Genomic DNA, 7,090 nt, shown 5'->3' with positions numbered 1-7,090 from the left:
GAGTAGGTACTAGTGGAAAAGCTGGCATCATGGAGCTATCAGCTCTGTAACTAGAGCTCTGCTAGCATTATAGAAGGTCAGCAGCATAAACGGAGTGTTTGTAATTGGCAGGTGATTTGAAATGTTTCAAACTGCTCGACAAACTGTGCAGTTTGGACCACAGTGTGTCTGTGAGCTAAAATGTAATAATTGTTATTCAAAGGTTACATAAAAATACTACGCAGTTTAGTGCAGGCTAAGGTAGTTAATTTGAAGTATTGTGGTGACATGTACGGTGATGCAGTGTGTTGGACTAGCGCAGAGCAGGCTGTGGTGTTAATGGCCAATGTTAGCAGGCATCAGTTTAAATTTAAGGACTGGACTGGTACTTAATGCCTGAGTGTTCGAGCTGATCTGTCTGCTTACACCTTGTTGAATTCAGTTATATCCACAAAGAGCAGTAAACCAAAGTGCAGCAGCAGATGTCAGCTGATCAGTGTGTATAATTCTTCCCATGCTGCATTGCTGCTACACCAGATATTAGGTTTACCCAATCTGCCAAATCTCATGTTAACCCCAGGACATAGTGTAGGGGTGGCCAACTCCAGGCCTCGAGAGCCGGTGTCCTGCAGGTTTTAGATGTGTCCCTGATCCAACACACCTGAATCAAATGGCTGAATTACCTCCTCAGTATGCAGTCAAGTTCTCCAGAGTCCTGTTTGATTCAGGTGTGTTGGATCAGTGACACATCTAAAACCTGCAGGACACCGGCTCTCGAGGCCTGGAGTTGGCCACCCCTGACATAGTGTATCTGCTCCTGTTAATGTTTGTCTCTAAGACAGCTGTTAACACTTTTTTAAATGGTGATAGTTAAAGATTTTTAAATTATTTTGTTTGTTGTTATTTTATTTTTATCATTTCTTTATTTATGCTTTCTGTCTTTTATTTTATTTGTATTTTTGTGGCATGCCTACTTTATTGAGCAGTGGCAGTAGACAGACGGGAAACACAGCAGAGAGAGGGGATGATCTGCAGCAAAAGGCCCAAACTGGAAATTGGCCAGCGTGACATGTGGTGTATGTAGTACCAGGTGAGGCCCAACTGTTTATGGATTTGAGTGTGAAATGTATTAGAATGTAATTTGCTACATGTGCAGTGAGCAGAGTGACAGTGTTGATACCTCTTTAACTTAGGAGGATGTTGGTCCTGTCAGTCCTCTCTTCTGACCTGCCAGTGGTTCAGATGGACTTTATCAACCACTTTGCTGTCCTACCAGTTTACCTGTCTGATCAGAAACCAGTCTTGTCAAGGATAAATAGAGGTAAGTGGTTGCACAGTTCAGTGTGTGTTGATTTATCAACAGAATGCTTTAGATAAATCTGTTTTTGTAAGCACTGTGTAGCCATTTCATGTTCAATATCTGTATTTATTGATGTTTAGAACTGCAGAAATCCAGGACCTAAATGATATGATTAACATCTTGCCAGCATCAGCTCTTTAGGTCCAGTTGTCCTGGACCTTTGCAATATTTGACAAATTTTCGATCACCTATCAAAATATTATTTTATTCCGTAAGGGAGACTTAGCTGGGACCAAAGGATTGCTGCCTACTGGTGCAGCTTTGTCCACCTACTACAGTTCCACAGGCTGTGGTGGGGGCACTGCATCTGTTTATAAGAATCACGTCTGTACTGTCCTTCTTACTGCTTTATTTCTAATAAACATTTATGGCAGTGATTTCTCTAATGTCTATTTATACAATTTTTAAACACAACAAAATAATGTATCCTTCTCCTCAGCACAGTGCAGTGGAGAATGAAGTGCTGCCAGCTTCACAGGGATGTGCAATGGCAGCAGTTTGACTCAACATCAGCATTATCAGGTACTGTCCATAATTTGTTTTTTTGTCTTGTTTTCTTTTTGATGGTGTTTCTTTTTGTTTGTTTTTGGATTCTTTTTTCATGTCTGACAAATGTTCACCTCAGTAATTATGCTAACTGCTAACTCTTTTTTTCTGATCAGCATCACATGTCCACATTACTGAAGTTGCAGTATTTTTTTTGCAGTTTTACTGAACAGTTGCAGGTTGGCTTTGGAAATTAATATTAATGCAGACATTTACTGCATTCTTTCTCTAGGAGGACCTTCGTGACTTTTGCATTAAAGACACTTAATATGTACACAAAGACAAGGTGTATATTTTACGTTCAGGGTATGTATGTCATCTAACTGAAAATGTGTTTAATTCATTTGTGTAAGAACTATAATATTATTATTCTTATTATTACTGCTTTCTTTTATTTTGTTATTCTGGCTGCAGAGAGGATCCTGCAATTCCTCAGCAAACACCTGATGACTAACGGGGGTACTCAAGCAGAACTGGTGACATATTTTTCCCAAAGAATGTCTAAATGCAAAAAGTATTTATATTTCAACAGTGTCTTTGTTTGCAATGGGCTTTATATGTTATTTTCTTTGTAATTAATCACGGGCAGTTGGTTGTAAAATCTTAGCCACTGGTGTTCTATTTTTTTTCTGGGTGAAGTTCTGACAACAACAGCTGCCACTGTTTGAATGTAATGTTGATTTTTTACAATAAAATACTGTTATGTATCACACAGTTGTATTCTGTTTTTCATCAATGACTGTAATTAGGTTTAAGGTATATCATTTGTATTTGGAATTGTTTATCATAAATGGTTTTAAATTGTCATCGTATTTTATACAGTAAAATACAGGCAACCATAGCGGCCAGTATTTTACCATGAACCCAGCTTACGGCATTTTGCCGTGGACCCGGTTTACGGTATTTTACTGTGAACCCGCCTTACGGTATTTTGTGGTAAACCTGGTTTGCGGTATTTTGCTGTGAACATATTTACGGTAAAATACTGGCAGCTGTGGTTGCCGGTACTTTTCCGTGAACCTGATTACGGTAAAATACTGGCAGCTGTGGTTGCCGGTACTTTACCGTGAATCTGTTTACAGTATTTACTGTAGAGCAGTTTACAGTTAAGTACCGACAACCACAGCTGCCAGTATTTTACCGTAAATTCAACTGATTTTTTTTTTTTTTTTACAGTGCAGTTTAAATACGGGCAATCATTTTCTGGCAATCACTTTTTGGCAGACGATCACTTTTTGGCACAACACCAGCGCAGAATCTTTTAGTGGTACGCAGTACCGGACCGTACTTTCACCCCTGCTTATAATAAATAACTTTAAGTAACAGGCTAAGGATGTAAACTCCAACAACACAGACGGCTGTGACTAAAGCGTATGAGGGTTGGATCACAAATTCAGGAGGCTCTGTGCTCATCTTCCAGCACCACACACCAAAGAGATATTAACCAACCCGTGATAGAGTGCAGTCTTTTTCCCCATATCCCCCTTAACCACATTAAACCAGTTAAAATACCAAATGAGGCCCACAGTGGCTCGATAAAGCCATTCTCCACCAGGACCATCCATGAAACCCATCCTCGCAAAGAAGAATAAAACCAGCCAGGAGCAGATGAAGTAGGTAAAGATGAAGCAGGGCAGCACGGAGGCGAACAGAGCGAGAGCGGCGAGGCAAGAAAAGATGAGCAGCAGGTTCCAGATGAAGTTAACAGCTGATGAGGTTATCTTCTGCTTTTTCTTCTCGGGCAGGAAGGAGCGCACTGAGCGGTGGAAGGCTGTCACACTAAAAGCGATTGCTGAGACCGAACCGACGGCCTTCAACACTGAGGGGAACAAGAGGCAAAATGCATTAAAAAAAAGCACCCAAAGCTAAAAATGTTCCCGCCTGACCCCATTCAGAACCAGCAGACTGCTAATTTACAATAACTTTAGTATATTTAATGAAATCTTAGCTTCATTATATTATGATATCATATTATGAGTATTTTCTGAGTTACAGGCCCTTGAAGTACAGATGGGTAGATCAAATTTTTGCCCTTTTCCCTTTTTTTCCCACCATTTCTGACCACTCCTAACTTCTTAAGTACAGAAGATATCTACACAAATATTTCAGGGCTGAAAAACATGACTGACACAGAAGGAATCATGGTTAGAAGATGAACCCACCATCAAAATGTAGATTAAAAATTAGACCTCTTTTTTTTTTTAAATTTGACCCTACAACGTTTACCCAGAAAACACTTTTTGAAGTTTCATCAAGTGATCAGAAAACAGATCAAACATCCAGGGTACCAATGCTTGTTTCTGTTATCACAGACACTAAATTGATGCAGTTTGGCAGATGCTCACTTTTGGTTATGAAAAAAATTGTGCTTAACAAAAAACAGCCTTGGATTGTGACACTTGGAGTTGGGGAGAGAGACTGAATATACTTTTCAGCTTTCACAATATAGACCGCCTTCAGTCTCTAAAAATAGATACTACCACCTTGTGGTGTGATATGAAATTGCTCTTTTAGTTGTTAAATATCTTCAGTTAGTTTTATAGTTTGCTTTTGATTTAACCACCTTTCTGTTTCTCTGGTTACATTGTGCTTAGTTCTGACCGTTTTGAGTTTGGTATTCTAGCTCTTTTTCTCTTCATTTTATTCTTAGTCATCAGTTCTGTAATTTGCAATTGTAGTGAATTCCCTGAGTTTGTTTTTCCTGCCTTCTTGTGATCTGTGTCTAATCCTTGTTTTTGTTCCCAAGTTCAGTGACTTTCTGTTTTATTTTCTTAGGCTTTTGCCTCCTGTGCTTTGTATCTAGTGTTACATCAACCATCTTATTTTTTCAGTTAGGTTCAGCTGTCCTTCCAGGTGTTTCCCCTCATTACATAAAGTGTATTTATTACCTCGCCCACCAAAAGGCGGAGGGAAGTGATGCGTCCGCTTGTGTTCCTGTCTGTTAAAAATAAACTCAAAAAGTTTTGAACCAAAAATTGATGAAACCTTGTGGAAATATTCCTTAAGGCAGGCCTATTCAATTACTTTTTCTTCTGGGCCAGATTTGAAAATTTTGAGATGCCACTGGGCCAAAGACCCCTAGTTACATTATTTCTTGAGACTTAACTCTAAATATGCTACCAATTGAACTAAATCATAAAAATAAATAAAAGAATTCACAATAAAGGCTTTATACTGCATCATTTATTGATGAGCAAAATAATTCAAGTGCATTGCAAATTTTAACATTTGGCCCAAACCTTGACTAGAATATTTTTAACAAGGCAAATTTTACCATGCATATGTTTAATTAAAAAAACAAAACAATGTAATAATAACAACCTTTTGCAACAGTAAAGTCTTCTATAACATTTTATATGTATTTGCAAAAGTGCATTTGTTGAACTAGAACGGCCAACTAAGGCAGTGCATTAAATATTTCAACAAAAGAAACTGCACCAAGTGAACATTTAATAACTGTAAAATTAAAGCTTCTTCTGCATATTCAAAGTAATGCTGACTTAATGCGTTCAGTCTTAGAGTTCAGTCTTTGGGGTAAAATAAACACATTTATCAGTCCAAGCAGGGTTAAAACGGCGATTTTCATTGTCACTTTTACGTTTTTGACCTGTCAGTGACATATTTTCGCGGTTGTCATACTTGGAGAGAGTATTCTGGGCTGGCGTTGCTACGATACCGGAAGCGGTGCGTTCAAGTACAAGAGGAAGGGCGGGAATTTTTAAAACTCTCACAGCAAATATGATTTAATTGCGTTTTTGCAGCTTACGTTGGGTCAGTCGGGGGGTGGGCCAGTCAAAGGGGGTCCGCGGGCCGGATGTGGCCCCTGGGCCGCTAATTGAATAGCCCTGCCTTAAGGGAACAACATGGTTTAATTTTCAAGCTCAAAGGTCAGGGTCACCAAAAATCCCCATCACTGGCAAAATTGGTAGGATTTTTTTCTCAGGGATTTTTTTTTTTTTTTTAATCTATCATGATGAAATTTGGGGACCACCAAATTCTTTAAGAAGGGAGACCGGAGGGTGTGCTCCAACTTTCGGGGTATCACACTACTCAGCCTCCCCGGTAAGGTCTATGCCAGGGTGCTGGAAAGGAGGGTGCGTCCGTTAGTTGAACCTCGGATTCAGGAGGAACAATGCGGTTTTCGTCCTGGTCGTGGAACGCTGGACCAGCTCTTTATCCTCTCAAGGATATTCGAGTGTGCGTGGGAGTTTGCCCAACCAGTCTACATGTGCTTTGTGGACTTGGAGAAGGCATTCGACCGTGTCCCTCGGGGTGTTCTTTGGGAGGTTCTGCGGGAGTATGGGGTGTCTGGCCCATTGTTGCGGGCCATTCAGTCCTTGTACAACCACAGTGAGAGCTTGGTCCGTATAGCCGGTAATAAGTCGGATTTGTTTCCTGTGGGTGTTGGACTCCGTCAGGGCTGCCCTTTGTCACCGATTCTGTTCATAATTTTTATGGACAGAATTTCTAGGCGTAGCCAGGTGGCGGAAGGCTTCTTCCTTGGTGGCCTCAGAGTCTCATCTCTGCTTTTTGCAGATGATGCGGTTCTGTTGGCTTCATCAGGGGGGGGCCTCCAGCTCGCAGTGGAACGGTTCGCAGCCGAGTGTGAAGCGGCTGGCATGAGAATCAGCACCTCTAAGTCTGAGGCCATGGTCCTCAGCCGGAAAAGGGTGGAGTGCCCTCTCCGGCTCAGGAACGAGTTCTTGCCTCAAGTGGAGGAGTTTAAGTATCTCGGGGTCTTGTTCACGAGTGATGGGAGAAGGGAACGGGAGATCGACAGGCGGATCGGGGCTGCTTCTACAGTGATGCGGACGCTGCACCGGTCCGTCGTGGTGAAGAGGGAGCTTAGCGTAAAAGCGAAGCTCTCGATTTACCGGTCGATCTACGTTCCTACCCTCACCTATGGTCACGAGCTTTGGGTAGTGACCGAAAGAATAAGATCGCGAATACAAGCGGCAGAAATGAGTTTCCTTCGAAGGGTGGCTGGCCTTTCCCTTAGAGATAAGGTGAGGAGTGCGGCCATCCGGGAGGGGCTCAGAGTAGAGCTGCTGCTCCTCCACATCGAAAGGAGCCAGTTGAGGTGGCTCAGGCATCTGATTAGGATGCCTCCTGGCCGCCTCCTGGGTGAGGTGTTCCGGGCATGTCCCACCGGGAAGAGGCCCCGTGGTAGACCCAGGACACGCTGGAGAGATTATGTATCTCGGC

At 41.7% G+C, this 7,090-nt stretch overlaps 1 pseudogene; it reads right to left on the bottom strand.

Annotated features, from left to right (window-relative positions):
* Positions 1–3,175: 3,175 nt before the first annotated feature.
* On the bottom strand, positions 3,176–5,505 carry LOC115778854 (XK-related protein 8-like; annotated as a pseudogene).
* Positions 5,506–7,090: the final 1,585 nt, after the last annotated feature.

The sequence above is a fragment of the Archocentrus centrarchus genome, chromosome 4 (genome assembly GCF_007364275.1).
Source record: "Archocentrus centrarchus isolate MPI-CPG fArcCen1 chromosome 4, fArcCen1, whole genome shotgun sequence".
In the NCBI taxonomy this organism is placed as follows: Eukaryota; Metazoa; Chordata; class Actinopteri; order Cichliformes; family Cichlidae; genus Archocentrus; species Archocentrus centrarchus.
This window is presented reverse-complemented; position numbering and strand designations above follow the sequence as displayed.